At 41.1% G+C, this 17510-nt stretch overlaps 1 protein-coding gene across 1 annotated transcript in view; it reads left to right on the top strand.

Moving 5' to 3' along the window:
- Positions 1–17510, top strand: part of rdgB (retinal degeneration B) — a 689086-nt gene that overhangs the window by 132825 nt on the left and 538751 nt on the right. The window contains exon 2 of the mRNA XM_067154865.2: positions 7175–7245. The gene's annotated coding sequence lies outside the window, so the exon portion shown is untranslated. The remainder of the gene's footprint in view (positions 1–7174; positions 7246–17510) is intronic.

The following is a 17510-nucleotide window of genomic DNA, read 5'->3' as shown; positions in this document are numbered from 1 at the left end:
TTGGAGACGCCTAGGTGCAGGAGCTCTTTTACGTGCCAGTAAATTTACCGGCAGGGAGCTGACTTACTAATAATAATAATAATAATAATAATAATAATAATAATAATAATTCTGAAGCCAGTAGTTCTATATGCAGCCGAAACCCTGTCTCTAAATGCCAACAAAGGACTCCTTGAAGAACTGGAGAAAAGAGGGCAAAATTGTGAGAGGAATCTTGGGATCAAAGTACAGAAATGGAATCCATAAAAAAAGATCCAATGAGGAAGTCTGCAGAAAAATAGAGAAAATTACCGATGCAGTCCGAAAAAGACAGACACGATTTTACGGTAATCTGAAAAGAATGGACGGAAGAAAGTTAACTAAAGAGATCTTTCACTTTTTTTATTCAAACCCCAAAATCGCAATTCCCTGGTTTAGAAATACCAAAGAAGACCTGAAGACCTGCAAATGCTACGTATCTCAGCTGTAGACGCCCTTAACAGAGATCGCTTCCGCAAGAAAGTGTTGACGAACGGGCTAAACCGAGACGAGCAACCGAAGAGAAGACACTTTGCCCCTTGGACAGAGGAATATAAGCATGCCCACTCATAAAGAATGAGGAAAATTTGGGCTCTAAAGAAGGCCAAATTCAGTGTCAAATACAACAAGACTTAACGTGGTATTTGATGGCCCAAGCGAATTATATATATACACCTTCTGCGTCCTGTTAAACTGTGCGCCTTGTGTAAGTTCATGTGTGTTTTCGGACTTGAACTAATGTAATACAAGATACTTGGGTTTGCAACTGCTAGATGTCTCTATCATCGGTCTAAGTGTCCCCTCTGGCGGGATTAAGGACAATTACTTCTTAAGGGAAAGTTAATTTTCAGAGGTGGCATACCTTAAATTTAATCGGGAGATAGTGGGTTAGAATCCCACTGTCGGCAGCCCTGAACATGGTTTTCCGTGGTTTCCCATTTTCACACCAGGCAAATGCTGGGGCTGTACATTAAGGCCACGGCCGCTTCCTTCGCATTCCTAGGCCTTTCCTATCCTATCGTCGCAATAAGACCTATCTGTGTCGGTGCGACGTAAAACAAATAGAAAAACCTTAAGTTTGTGACGATTGTTTTGTTCTTATCTCAAAGTTGTCAACACTCCTACTGATTTCTTCTTTAATAGTTACCAACCAACCAGTCAGGACGTTTTTGAATATTTTCTCTAGCCATTTAAGACTGGGTGTGTGTGCAGTCATCCAGCGTATCTCTAAAGAGTTCTGGAAACTTCCCCTCAGAAATGGTATAAAAGCTTGGCGTTTAAAGGACATATTGTCATCTTCATCGCTCCGGTTTATTGAGTGCGGCGTGTTATTCGGAGGCAGGGGCCGCAGATTGGCGTTCGGAAGGCCCAACAACTGAAGATAGTGGCAGAAATTTCTTTACGTGTGATAGCTCCAGGCAGATAGCTTGAGGGGATGGTTTCAAACTTCTTTTCTTCATGTAAAGTTTTAATTTCGTAGTTTAAATGTAGATTTTCGGCAAGTCTGAGAACTCTGTTCAAATCCCCGCTGGGAAAGATACAATGTAAGGGAACAAAGTGTGATTACCTTCTGTTGATTCCCATTCAACGTGGTATGGGGTGACCAAAAATGTTCTGAACCTCCAAATTCTTAACAAACTTTTGGGCGTTTAAAAGTTTTCCTAGAAGGAGTGCAAGTGCTTCACCTCCTAGCCTCTTGCTCACGGCCGACCAAGTTAAGCCTTTTCTTTTTACATTAAGGCCATTTAGAATGGGCACTCATTGGCCCTGTTTATTTCGTACTTGTGTACAGACCAGTGTGTAACAAACTGCTGAGCAGAAGTGACTGTAAATACGTTATTTGAAGTTTGTCAGCCATAACCTTGTAGGAAACTTGTGCCTCTGAGAGGCTGGACTAGAGTAAGTTTCGGAGCTCAGACTCCTAGGCTATGTAAATTAGTGGAGCAAATGTGCTCTTATAAATAGTGTACTCGTTCAGGGCTACAGTGCTCATCCCCTTGCATATTATCATGTTGATAATTCTCTCTAACTCTGTTCCTGATTTTGGACTTTAAGTCAGTGTTGTTATGGGAACTGACGAGCTCATTTGTTGGTGTTTTTATTTTCTATCAAATTTTAAACTAAAAAAAGGAAAGAAATAAAACTTCAAAATTTAGTGCCTTAACTTATGCTCTGGTTATTTCCTTGTCCGCCCATTTACTCGGCATCTTCTTACACCTCTGCGTTCAATGAAATTTTCGAAATAATAATAATAATTGTTACCGTGTTTTGTGGATTACAGAGGTGAAAGAAATTTCGGGCATGAATGGGTCTATCAAGTACAATCAAAATGTTAATTAAAAGCTTTAAAAATCAGTTATATTTCTTTTGGACTGTTTTTTTTCTTTTTTCGAATGCAAAATATTAACAAGCCATTCGCTCAGCGACAGTACAAGATCTCAGATACAGAATTAGTTTTTGTAGTTTAGTTACAAGTTTCGAGAAATTAGAAAAATCCACAAGTCAACAATCTGAGCTTAAAGGTCCGAACTTTAACAACAACTGTTACTTGAGCATTATTGGTTCGTCCGCTCAGTAGTCCTGGAGACGGATCTCCCAATTTCTTTTACAAAGTATTTACACGGTACAATTCTTCCAAGAGCACTTTTGCTCCACCACAACGTTACCGCCTTCCAAAAGGCATCGTTTAACCAAATAGGAAAAGTCCTCTGAGTTTTAATTACTGTGGTGATGGGGTGAAAGTTCCTTTTTTTTTTTTTGCTAGGGGCTTTACGTCGCACCGACACAGATAGGTCTTATGGCGACGATGGGATAGGAAAGGCCTAGGAGTTGGAAGGAAGCGGCCGTGGCCTTAATTAAGGTACAGCCCCAGCATTTGCCTGGTGTGAAAATGGGAAACCACGGAAAACCATCTTCAGGGCTGCCGATAGTGGGATTCGAACCTACTATCTCCCGGATGCAAGCTCACAGCCGCGCGCCTCTACGCGCACGGCCAACTCGCCCGGTGAAAGTTCCTTTTGGGGATCATTGTAAGTACCTGGGTGTTAATATAAGGAAAGATCTTCATTGGGGTAATCACATAAATGGGATTGCAAATAAAGGATACAGATCTCTGCACATGGTTATGAAGGTGTTTAGGGGTTGTAGTAAGGATGTAAAGGAGAGGGCATATAAGTCTCTGGTAAGACCCCAACTAGAGTATGGTTCCAGTGTATGGGACCCTAACCAGGATTACTTGATTCAAGAACTGGAAAAAATCCAAAGAAAAGCAGCTCGATTTGTTCTGGGTGATTTCCGACAAACGATTAGCGTTACAAAAATGTTGCAAAGTTTGGGCTGGGAAGAATTGGGAGAAAGGAGACGAGCTGTTCGACTGAGTGGTATGTTCCGAGCTGTCAGCGGAGAAATGGCGTGAAATGACATTAGTAGACGAATAAGTTTGAGTGGTGTCTTTAAAAGTACGAAAGATCACAATATGAAGATAAAGTTGGAATACAAGAGGATAAATTGGGGCAAATATTCATTTATAGGAAGGGGAGTTAGGGATTGGAATAACTTACCAAGGGAGATGTTCAATAAATTTCCAATGTCATTGAAATCATTTAAGAATAGGCTAGGGAAACAACAGATAGGGAATCTGCCACCTGGGCGACTGCCCTAAATGTAGATCAGTATTGATTGATTGATTGATTGATTGATTGATTTATTTATTGATTGATTGATCAAAAAGCAAAGGGCGTCTTGGCTGTGTTAACACTTTACAGTAGGACCCCTAGTTTTAGAAAGGTCCAGGCCTATCGAAGGCACCACCTACATCTTACAATTCAAAGAGTATTTGCTGTCTTAGACACATAACAGTCTGACTACTTAACTTAAAGAAAGACATTGAATGATACAGGGGTATCGAATACCCATTCCACCAGGGCCTTTGAGGAAAACAAATACAGGTTTGAATTACTGGCCCAAACTTCAAAATGATGCGGAGGCGGACAATTGCACTCCTTGATATTTTACTTTGAAGCTAAAACCCTAATTGGACTTATGGCCCGACGTTACAGAGGCTAGGCCTATGCTACAGAGGTGATTAGATGGAGAAAATTTAAGTTAGGAAAGCTACAAATGGTTATAAACTCATAGTCACCTCGAAATCAAGTTGATAGGGAACTCGAGAGGGAGTCACACTCTCTATTTCCGAATTTAAGCTAAGTGCTTTTAGGCTTGTTGGAAATTAGCAGCAGAAAGTTATATTTTAGAAGATTGGAAATTTAAGGTTACATTATTAAAGATAGGAACCTTCCCCTCGAGCTAGCTTTCATAGGCTATCACGTAGTTATTAAATAGCTGCCATGACCTTACTGCGCTGGGCTGCTCGATGAAGGACGAGACGCTTCCGCCTCCGCTATTAGCACACACTCAGTAAACTGGACGATCAAGAAGACAAGGTAGCTCGAAAAATTTGCCTGCTTTTATACCCGAGAGGAAGGTTCAAGAAAGATCTGGGCCAAGACCCGACACACCGCCAGTTTTTATTGGATAATTAGATAAGTAGAAGGAAACGGTGATTGGTGGAAAATTAAATACAGAAAATTGATTGGCCAGCATCACAAGTTGGCGGGAAGAGGTAGAAGTATTGACAACTTTAACATACTCAAAAACAAAAGATAATCAACTCAGTGTAGTAAACCTATGAATACAAAATTACTTTATCACTTTAGTAGCGACATCTGTTGACCATGTCCAAAGTTCTTGCTCTAGTTGTTTCAAGTTTTAAGTGTAAGATGTCATTTTACAAGGCGCTTGATTTAAATAAACGGGCTGGTGTACCCTCGCGGTACCGTGCAGTAATAATAATAATAATAATAATAATAATAATAATAATAATAATAATAATAATGACGGATGGACGACTCCGGTTGGATAAAAAGCCTTTTTAACAATTTTGACTCAAAACCAAAAATAGCAATTCCCTGGCGTGTTAACGTCAAGAAACTCCTCGAAGAAATGGGCCTATGACCAGAAGCCTCGCACAGACGAGACCTTTTCAAAACAAGCATTGTGACTTTTGGGACTTTCCGGGATGTGAAGTGGACATCTGGTGCAGAGTGGTCGGATGAACGCCATGCTTGACACCAAGCTAATGAAAACGCCAGAATGTATACTCATGTTCATAAAAAAACAGAACACCTTGAAAGACTAGAGATAGGAAGTTCATATTCACAGGACATACTCATTAGTATGTTCTGCAGAAACGATTAGTATTTCAGTCACCTAAATGTGTCCTGTTTGTTGCCTAGTAGGCACTGGGTCCTCCATGGGCACTGATAACTTGTGCCATGCGTGAGGGCATCGACGCGTAGAAGGCGCGAATGGTGTCCTGGGGTATAACCAACCATGCTGCATTCGCTTGGTTTCACAGTTCATGTTTGGTGGTTGGCAGTGGGTCACAGCGCTGCACCCGTCGCTTCATCATATCCCACACATTTTCGATTGGCGTTAAGTCCGGTGATCGGGTGGGCCAGGCTAACAGTCTGACATCTTGTGACAACAAGAAGGCACGTGTTCGTGCACCAACATGCGGTCACGCATTGTCCTGCTGCTACGGGTCGCGGGATGTCATTCACGTAGGTCAAACTGGTCACAATGCCCTGGACACCCACCAACTGTAATTTGTGGTTGTAGCCAATAGCACCCCACACCATAAGGCCGCAGTATGTCTTGTGCGAATGCAGTCAATGTGGTGCTTCGCCCGCTGTCTACGACGAACCAAAATGCGGCCATGATTTTCAAACAGAAAGAACCTGGATTCGTCCGAAAACACTATCTGCTGCCATTCCTGTCCCCAGCGACTTCCTTCCATACAGTTGCAGTCTAGCATGTTTATGCACATTAGTCAAAGGTAAGCGGAGAAGTGGACGACGCGCCGGTAACCCAGACCGCAATAAACGGCGACGGACTGTCACTCCTGATAGTGTACGATGTGTTCCACTGTTCCACTGATGCACCAGAGCCGAGGATGACGCAGATCTCCCCTGCAATGCCATTAGGAAGAGGTGTCGATCTCCTCGGGGGGGTGGTTTGGGTGGTGCGACCAGACCCATCTCCTGGTGTTCTACGGCCTTCTGTGAACCATTCTGTATACACCCATCGCACTGCCGACACACTTCGTCCCACACGAGCAGCAATTTGCCTGATGAATGCATCACGTTATCTCATACCAATAATGCGCCAATCTTTCAAATTCACTCATTTGACGGTACGATTCTCGGAAAGGTCTGCGAGGCATCCTGCACGTCTGCTCAAGTCACACTGATCAATTACCTTCGGTTTATAACGACAACGAGAGCCGCAGGCACATTTTACCAGTCGGCAGTGGTGCGCTGAGATATCGATGTGGACCGTGAATCTGAGGGCCGAGATGGTTCAAATGCTAATTCATACTAATGCACATTTCCTGTGAATATGAACTTCCTATGTCTAGTCTTTCAGGGTGTTCTGGTTTCTGTGAACACGAGTGTATAATGAAACCTATCGTGATTCCTACTTAGTCGATTTGCGAATAAATAATGATGATCGTGTGCAGGTATTATAATTTCGTGCCATATAAATTGCCTGCGTATCAATTTCGGCGTTCTGTTTCTTCTACCTGATGGCAGAGAAAACAGGACTATGTTTGGTGTCCTGTTCCTAAATTTTAATTTAATTAGTTTTGTCGGGTAAACACCAAATGTTTCAGCAGATATCTTCTACATGTCGACATCGTACGATATGGAGTGTCGAATGATTTTTTTTCCCGCTACATTTACCACTGGTCTACACTTAGGGCCGTTGCCCAGGTAGCAGATTCCTTCTGAGATTCTAAATATGAAGTTTGGCAATAATATTTTCAGCTGTTTTATTGTTATAAGAACCTAGGCCAATAAAACGTAATATCTTTTTAGTTAAGGTATAAAAATAGAAATGATGCCAGAATAAGCAATATGGGCACGGGACTTTACAATTTTTGAGAAACAACTGTTCCTGTAACAGTGCCAGTATTTTCATAGTTAAATGTTAATTACCTCTACTTTATTACGAGGTTTTGGAAATTTCCTTTTCCTATGAAATCTAATAACTAATCTCAGATGTAGTTGAACTATTCCTTTATCTCTTTTTGCAGAGATGTCGATTGAATCACCGAGGAAGTAGGCCTCGTCCTATATGTGGGAAGGACTACATCTCCAGTATCCGGTGAGTTAATCCTGAAATGCACTATCTCCATTTTGTTGTATATACTATTTGTGATTTAATACCAGACTCCATCAACTTGATAGAGTATACTAAGAGTATCAGTGATTGGATCATTAAAATTGAGCGAGTTAAATATTACGATAAATACTACGAACACAAGCATATGAAATGACATAATAAAAATTTAAAGTCATTGAATTTAACTGTTCTAGCCCACGACCGAGGGACCGAGTGGTTCTCTAGGCGATGGAACTTTTCAGCGAGGTGATTGAGATTGTTTTGATTAGTTCTTTGTCCAGGTCAAACAATCGGCAGAACTGGACGAAGAGATAAGGAATGGGCTCTATAGCTCCGAACCTGAGTCCTGTTTCTGAAATATCAACCAATAGGCATTTCTCCTTCTAATATGGTAACGTGACTTTGCTACACTTATCAATGTGGACTTCAGCTGGTTGTTCCGTAAAGTCCCTATTCTCGCGGTTGCATCGATTTTATCCATCCGTTGTTGTTTCGGAAGGCAATCGTATAATTATACAGTGCTGTCACCTTCTGAAATCCTATGGATGTTCATAAAGACAGAATAATTATTATTTTTCCGTACGGCTTCAGCAATCGAAGGACGCACTCGGTAGTGTCCAACATTGCGCAGAGTTTAGGTTTCACCATGTTAGCAATAATATCCCAAGACACGAACAAGTGTTTCTTTATCACTGCGACCGAGCTCGATAGCTGCAGTCGCTTAAGTGCGGCCAGTATCCAGTATTCGGGAGATAATAGGTTCGAACCCCACTGTCGGCAGCCCTGAAAATGGTTTTCCGTGGTTTCCCATCTTCACACCAGGCAAATGCTGGGACTGCACCTTAATTAAGGCCACGACCGCTTTCTTCCCACTCCTAGCCTTTCCCTGTCCCATAGTCGCCATAAGACCTATCTGTGTCGGTGCGACGTAAAGCAACTAGCAAAAAAACTTATCACTGCGACAATGTCTACGATGGATACCATCTTGAGATCTGCCCGGAATAGCTCTTACAGCGCTCACCTTTCCCGACATTTCAATCGCCTCCGTCCATTCACCGCTTGTCAAGCCCTCGGATTTATTTACTCAAGAATTGACTGTGGTACATTATCTGTACAGGATCACCCCTTTGCCCATCTGAAGTTTGGAAAAAATGAAAACCTACAACCTGCTTTCCAGTCTTTGACCGGGTCAGGAATGTAATGAATGAATCAGATATAGGCTGTTATTACGATGGGGTCGCCGCTCCCAAAGTGATATTAATGAGTGGTGGATGCTATGAAATGAGAATGGAGAGTGTTGCTGGAATGAAAGATGACAGGGAAAACCGGAGTACCCGGAGAAAAACCTGTCCCGCCTCCGCTTTGTCCAGCACAAATCTCACATGGAGTGACCGGGATTTGAACCACGGTATCCAGCGGTGAGAGGCCGATGCGCTGCCGTCTGAGCCACGGAGGCTCCTCTGAAGTTTGGAATCACTACTAAATTTATAGCTGCCGTTGGGGGTCCAAAGCCCTCGTGTGAAAAGCTGATGGGAAATGTAAAAACTGCAAATATGCGACAGGTCAATTAGAAACTTTCGCTAATGTAACACGTGAGCGCTAGAATATAAGTGAACACGTTCAGGCTTGCGCTAACTGGCCTTATGTGTTAGTTGTACTACCCCTAGCGAAATCAAGCTGATTTCACGCCGGTGCGCCTATAGCTCGCTTTCAAATAAAAAAATCAGTATAAAGTACAGAAATTATTGTACGGTTTTGGTATACAACGATTTGCAACAAAAAACTTCAGACCATTCTGATGAACTCATTCTCGATTTCGGAAGACCACCCAGTATTAAACGGACAGCCTTTTACAAAAAAAAATAAAAAAATAAAAAAAAATTGCCAAAGTGTGTGAAGTACTTAAACCTCAGAAATATATTTACAATAGTTCATTCCATAATCCACGTAAATTTCATGAAAATCGGACAGTGCGTTTTCATGCAATGGTACTACAAAGTTATTGTTTACAAAAAAAAAAAGAAAAAGGACAAGAAAATAGGTACTTTTTGCATTCCGCCTAACATAACTTTTACAAGAAACATAATAAAAATATGCATATATCACAAAAGAACGCAGAATATAACAAGCTTTACGAAGGTGTGATTCTGTTTTAGATTGGTGGACTGGTTCAAATTTTATTAGCGTTTAAACTCGACCGCACATACTTTCTACTCCGACAGTAGGCCTTAAATTCCTCCTCCTGCGAGTTGGCCGTGCGCGTAAAGGCGCGCGGCTGTGAGTTTGCATCCGGGAGATAGTAGGTTCGAATCCCACTATCGGCAGCCCTGAAAATGGTTTTCCGTGGTTTCCCATTTTCACACCAGGCAAATGCTGGGGCTGTACCTTAATTAAGGCCACGGCCGCTTCCTTCCAACTCCTAGGCCTTTCCTATCCCATCGTCGCCATAAGACCTATCTGTGTCGGTGCGACGTAAAGCCCCTAACAAAAAAAAAAAAATCCTCCTCCTCACCTTCCAAACTTTGATGTTTCCGTTGTCCGAGCTGATATCACTGTTGTAATGTGCAGACACTGTTGTATCTCGCTGCCACAGTTTCTCGTAGTAGAATAGTTGTATTCGGGTACTCATACTACTAGGGGTACGCGGAGTCGTCTCGAGGGGTACGCAAAATTATCGTAGCTTGTAACTGTTTTCGGTGAGCTCGTTTTCAATAAAATCTTGTTTGGATGTAGTGTTTGTCTACCACTACACAAAGTCCCCTTTCCGAACTATTCCTTCCAAAATATTTGTCGGTTTGACTAGGTATGCTTACTTATGCTTAATTTTATTTTTCGAAACCCACTCATTCACTTCAGTCAGTAGTATTGTATATAGTACAACGATAATTGTTGTATTATAGTACATTAGGAGTGTCGTAATTACCATTATAGGTAAGTTGCGTACGATTGTTTGTGCTCGACAATAATTATAACTCTATTCTTTACATATTCATAAATTTCTGTCGAGACAGTAATTGAGTTTACCAGTGTTGCCAACTTAGCGGATTTTCCGCTAAATTTGGGGGAATTAGAAGACTGTCGGCGGAGAAATATATCATTTAGTGGACAGCGGGATTTTTGGCGGAATTCTAGATTTATTTATAGCAGAATTTATTGTTTAATCCATTTTACGTTTTTTTAAAAATTTGTACTCCAGTCGTCTCCGAGCTGTTCCGTATTTCTAGTCAGGAGCTAGCAGTCACATGAGGAAAACACGTTATTCGGATTTGATGTTATGAGATCGTGGTATCATAAATTTGTAATGCGTGAGGAAAGGTTACTTACCTCTAAGTTGACGAATGACGACAGATAATGAAGCTGTGAGAGAGTAGCATTTATATTATGCTAGGAAGGAAGACCGTTTAATGAACTGGCCTGTTCTGTTGTGGCCCTTGAGGTAGGAGATTCACCTAGTTTGCACCCGGCACTAAAACGCCTACAAGTTTTAGCTCGCCGGCTCGCAGGCAGGGGGTTAATCCCAGTGAAACTCACATATCAGGCGAGTGCAGACATTTACCATTATTATTATTATTATTATTATTATTATTATTATTATTATTATTATTATTATTATTATTATTATTATTATTATTATTATTATTGCTCATTATCTTAGATCGGATTTCTTGGCGGAATTTTAGCGGACTTTTAGTAGTATTTAGCGTATCTTGAAAATATAAGTTGGCAACACTGGCGTTTACTGAACAGAGTGCATGCGCTGGTTTATTGATTTTCCGTGAGTGGATCAGAGACCTTGACAATGTCATATGTTTTCAAAGCTTTGTTAGAAGGTTATCATAACCTACCTTTATTTCAAATGCAAATTGTTTATTGTACAGTTGGTGAAGTGAATTTACGGGAATGTGCCGTGTGGTTGTGGAATATTGGAAGTAGGAGGTGCATTGATGTTAATATGTGTGTTAGACATGTTTGATTTTGCTGTCCTTACATAATTGGTCAAACAGTTGTATCATAATGAAAATCTGAACTCTGATTAGTGGAGAACCTGCATCATAATGAAACTTGAACTATAATGAGCATCATTAAGATTCAGTTTTCTGGCATATAATATTTATATTTCGGCATCGTCGACCATAAATAATACTCGTGTGTGTATGCGTGTTTGTGTGTGTATATATATATCGTTGCTAGGCGATAAAACCTCGAAAATCCACTCACGAGGAAACCACACTTTGTAAAGTCTTGCCGCGTTTTCTGAGAAGGGAACAGAAAACTCCAAAGGTCAAATAATTAGGCTATCATTAAGCACAGAAAATGCCAGGAACATTTCTCCGGCCATAGCTCACCGCTGAAGTTTTGGTCTTCTGTAAACTTCACTCCGAAGGAATTACTTTGCGCAGCTACGATGTTGTTATTGGGGAACAGGATGGCGTAGCGACTTTCGCTGCTTGCCTGTCACCCCGGTGACCGTGGTTTGATTCCTGATGTTGCTAGCATGATGTCAGGAAGGGCATGAGACTTGACATCCTTAGTCACAGTTCTTTCATGCTTCAGTGCGTGGAGTGACCCTGAGCAAGCGGGATATGCTGTTGAAGATGAAGATGATGATGATGATGACGATGATGATTATAGATGATTATAGTTAATCTTATTTGGCATCCAACAACCATCATTTATTATTTCTCGTATAACGCAACATACTCGTACTTCGAGAGTACGATGGTAAAACAAATGGATTTTGGGGTGTGCCACCCAAAAATACCACTGTACTAGAGTGCACAGATAGTTGGCATTTTCAAGCTTCTGGCAGGAGTTCATTTTCTGAAGGACCCATGTGGGTGGGGGTGGTAGAAGAATCACCTGTGAGTGTTACAGAATATGGCTTGAACCCCAAATAAATGGTTCACTACATTCACGGCAACCTCTTGTCCGTGTTTTATATTAAATAAGAAAAACATCTGCTGTCTTCGCTGATAGCCACCACAAATTCAGGGACCGATACCCCGTCAGGGACATTTTGGATAATGAATGGACACATTTCTTGCAAAAGTAACAGAAGTGCTGGTGCATCGCATCTGTCTTCGTAGGGTATGAAGCAAACGGTAAATGTCAGGGTCGTATATAGTTGCGTTCTACATATTCAAAGTACGATTGCACATCAGCAAACTGGCAGGAGTGTTTGTTTATCGTAGACGGTAGAGGACTGCGCGGCGAGCAGTGAGCACGTCGGTGGTCAAATACAGTTATCACATGAGTTTCGCATTATCAAGACACGATGAATTTCTTCCTTCTTTAATCATCCGTTTACCGTCCAAGATTGTTTCTTCAACGAGGGACCCTACATCTACCGCCTCAAGGGCAGTGTCATGGAACGTGAGTGGGTCTGGGATACAACTCGGGAGAATGACCAGTACCTCGCCCAGGGGGCCTCACCTGCTATGCTGAACAGGGGCCTTGCGGGGGATGGGAAGATTGGAAGTGATAGACAAGGAAGGGGAAGGAAGCGGCCGTGGCCTTAAGTTGGGTACCACCCCGGTATTTGCCTGGAGGAGAAGTGGGAAATCACGGAAAACCATTTCGAGGATGGCTGCTGAGGTGGGAATCGACCCCCCCCCCCCTCTTCTCAGTTGACCTCCCGAGGCTGAGTGGACTCCGTTCCTATTCTTGTACCAAATTTAATATCTTGTGGCAGAACCGGGCTTCCGGGGTTGGCAGCTAACTACTACACCGCAGAGGCGGACAAGATGGATAGAGAAAAATTTGTGCTGCAAATGCAAGAACAATGAAACGCGTGTTGATACATAGTTTGGGTGTTTCCTGCCGCTACAGTGATTTGAACGCAAGGCATGACCTTATCAAAGTAAGCATTTATAAGCTCTAACAAACATACGGTATATTTAACGTTAGGTGGTACTTTGCATGTTCAGCAGTTATGGACCAAAAATTGTAGTAAATATCCTCATGTTAATAAGAACAGTTATTAAATTTCCGTTTGGGAAAATGAAATGATCATTAAAAGAAAATTAAAATGTGTGCTCTATGTTACCTAGCAGTCGTGCAGTTTGTGATGTGAAGTATTAACGGATGGCATGACATACAGATCCATGACCTGTGCAGCAAGTGGAGGAGATGCAATTATCCCCTAGTACGTCAGTACTGCATTGTGTTTATCACATATATAGCTTGCAGATGTGTCGCTACGGACGTGCTAACCGGCCAGTGTCTTGGGAAGGTGCCTTATCCAACTGATGAGCCCATGCCGCTCTGGGCCGAAACACGGGTAATTTTTGACGATCGAGTTTCCTGAATTTTATTTAGCTATCTCAATCGGAAGCCATATTATTCTTTACTTTGGCACAGTGGAAAGCAGCGATAGTAAGCCATTGCAGTTTTACAGTAGTCGTTACATTACATTAAAAATTAATCAGGGCTCAACTTCGTCTGAGTACGGAGAAACCCAACAAGGAAACAACAAACAAATGACAAACGAAAAGCGCATAATGTCTTCTACTCCGTGAGATATCTGGCGGTTGTGATTCAGTACTTCCCTCTTAGGCTCGTATTCACCAAACTTCACTTACTTTGCTGTTATCTTAGATTTCTAATGTTATTATCTCGGATAACTCATTTCTGTATTCACCATAGCATTTTTTTTGTCTCTGTTTACCGAAGCTAAGGTTCGGTTTCAATCTGAATTTGAACCTTGCATATTTCATATTGACGAACAGAAAACAGATGACTACGTTCTGCCGTCATTATCGAAATATAAACAAGTTTTTATTAGGTTCGGTGTTTGCGAACAATTTATCGTATCGTGAACTAGAAAGATACCCCTGCTTTGCTACGGTTTTAAACTGAGAGTTAGTATTCAAAGTTTTACATTTTGGAGAGTCCACTGTCATTTGAACCTGTAAAATACTCCCTCAGTTCGTGCGTAAAACGGTTTAGGGGGAATTATTATTTTCTGATCTAACACTCATTTGTACCCCATACGGAAGAATTTGAATGCTTTTTTTTTGCTAGTTGCTTTACGTCGCACCGACACAGATACGTCTTATGGCGACGATGGGACAGGAAAGGGCTAGGAGTGGAAAGGAAGCGGCCGTAGCCTTAATTAATGTACAGCCCCAGCATTTGCCAGGTGTGAAAATGGGAAACCACGGAAAACCATCTTCAGGGCTGCCGACAGTGGGGTTCGAACCTACTATCTCCCGAATACTGGATATTGGCCGCACTTAAGCGACTGCAGCTATCGAGCTCGGTAATTTGAATGTTTTAAACTCTATGTTATTTAACATCTAGCGTGTAAAAGCGACCAACCTGTGAAATATTGATGTTGTACGTCGAACAGTAATGGTGGATTGGATACTTTTTTAAAGGAGTGAATGTTTTTAAATATTTATTAACGTCTAGGGTATTTGATTTTCATTTAAAAAAAATAAGTTCGTGGCTGAAACGGTTTCGGAAGAATGGATGTTGAGTTTTTGAGAGTCAACCTCAATCTAAACCCCTTAGGGGAGAAATATTTTGAAGTATATGACATGTTACACCTAGGACATAAAAGCTCTTCTCGTAAAATTGGTATGTCAAACGGTCTTGGAGGGATGAATAATTCCGTGTACGGAGCTAACCCCATTTAACAGTTTAGGGGTGGAACGTTTAAAAATATTTCCTATTTCACGCCTAGGGTTTAAAATACTGCTATTTGGAAATTTATCTTCGTTTCTATTCGTAGTCTATTTGTTTTCGTATCTTAACCGCCGTTTAACTCCCTGAGCGGTTAAATTTGTTTCAAACCTTCTGTTATTTAACACCGAGGATATTATTTGAAATTTTAACTTCATAATTCAAACGGTTTCATATAAATGCATATTTTTATCATTCCTCACCCCCCCCCAGTCAAAACCCCTTAGGGGTGTATTGTTTAAAGTCCACATTTTATTTGTATTCTCACAAAAGGCATTCAACTCCTTTCACACACCCCTTTGCGTTGATTCCCCCCTCCCCCCTGCTGCAAATTACGTGTTTCTTTATTTGTAAAGGACATTACAAATACCAATGTTCAGGTCCGTAACATCCTTAGTTTTCGATTTGTACGTATCCAAATAATTCAACTCGTTTTTCAATTCATTTATCACCCCCTTAATTGGATTTTCCTAAAACAAAAGAATACATGTTTCTTTATTTTTATAGGAGATCCCAAATACAAATGCTCGTGTCTGTAACATCTTCAGTTTTTGAGATATAAATATCCTTATAAAAAGACTTCGACCCCCTTTTCAGTCCTTTTTACAAGCCCCACCCTTGAAGTGTTATTTCAGAAAAAAACGCGTTACTTTATTTTAAAAAGATTAAAAATAACAATGTTTACGTCTGTAACAAGGTTCGTTTTTGAGATATACTCATTTTAAAAATTCACCCATTTGCCATTCCTGTTTACCTCTTCTTGAGTAGATTTTCCAAAAACAAGAATTACGTGTTTCATTTTTTTTAAAAGGAGATTCCAAATACAAATTTTCATGTATGTAACATCTTGAGTGTTAGGAGCGCGCAGCTGTGAGCTCGCATCCAGGAGATAGTGGGTTCGAACCCCACTGTCGGCAGCCCTGAATATGGTTTTCCGTGGTTTCCCATTTTCACACCAGGCAAATGCTGGGGATGTACCTTAATTAAGACCACGGCCGCTTATTTCCCATTCCTAGGCCTTTCCTGCCCCATCGTCGCCATAAGACCTATCTGTGTCGGTACGACGTAAAACAAATAGAAAAAAAATCTTCAGTGTTTGAGATGTATCCTCATGAAAAGTATTCAACCACTTTTTCACGTTTTTTGATCCCCTTAAGAAAATTTTCCGAAAACGAAAAGATATGCACTTCCTTATTTTTAAAGGAGGTTCCAAATACCAATTTTCACTGGGTTGCACATGTGGATTCGGCCCTGTTTTACGGCCGGATGCCCTTCCTGACGCCAACCCTGTATGGAGGGATGTAATCACCATTGCATGTTTCTGTGATGGTTGGTAGTGTAGTGTGTTGTGGGAATATGATGAGGAAAGTGTTGGGACGGACACATACACCCAGTCCGCGAGCCAGAAGAATGAGTCAGAAGCGATTAAAATCCCCGACCCGGCCGGGAATCGAACCCGGGACCCTCTTAACCGAAGGCCAGTACGCTGACTATATAGAATATAAGCTAATAATCCAGAATTCATTTAGGCCTACCTATGTGTTGGATGTTTGCCCAGTTGTACTTCCTCTTAGAACAATAACAATCACCACCACTACCAAATTCCAGGTTATCTTCAATCATGGAAAATATTGATAGTGTCGAAACCTCGTGTAACCTAAAATGACTGTCATCGTAGTTCTCAAAGTATGTAGTGCGTTCTCTTTATCTAGCTAGGAGGTTTTATTGCATAATCTTGCTCATAATCCTCATCGCTGTGATTTTCTCTTCACTTAAATATTCCTAACGTCTACGAGCTGCCATCTTGAAAGGCTATTATGTTAGATTTCCTATTTTACCGGCCAACATTTCTCCGATAAAAATTTAATCCGAGATAATAGGCCACCCATTATCCAAGATATTGTTGTTAGGTGAATACAAATTTAACTGTTATCGTGGTTTCAGTAGCTTTAAACCAAGATAAAAGCTTTTACTGGATCTGATGAATACGGTCCTTAGTTGTTAATGTGCTCCATTGGTTAAATCAGGTTGTAAACAGGTCGAGTGCCTGCACGTTAATATTGATCGCGGTGTAGATTGGTTCAAGCAAACGAAGCAGACGTTCGTGCTTGAGCCAATGGAGCACATTGTTTATCTTACTTCAACCAAATTCTCATCCACGTTGAGTTAGCTGACACAGAAAAGGAATAGCAGCATTATTAGGGAGGGAGTTGTTCTCACCACACTGTTGTGTAATGTCAATCTAACGGAGTGGCTCAGACGGTTGACGCGCTGGCATTCTGAGCTCAACTTGGCAGATTTCGGCACTGGCTCGGTCCGATGGTCAGCATCGTGTCGGTAGATTTACTGACACGTTAAAGAACTTCTGCGGAACAACATTTTTGGCAACTCGGCGTCTCCGAAAACCATAAAAGTGGGACGTAAAATATTACCACTTTCAACATCATAATTATTATTATTATTATTATTATTATTATTATTATTATTATTATTATTATTATATAGATATATGGTTGCCCTATGTTGCGTGATTAGTGAAAAATAATACTTTTATTTGATAT

This window comes from Anabrus simplex, chromosome 10 (genome assembly GCF_040414725.1).
Source record: "Anabrus simplex isolate iqAnaSimp1 chromosome 10, ASM4041472v1, whole genome shotgun sequence".
NCBI lineage: Eukaryota > Metazoa > Arthropoda > Insecta > Orthoptera > Tettigoniidae > Anabrus > Anabrus simplex.
This window is presented reverse-complemented; position numbering and strand designations above follow the sequence as displayed.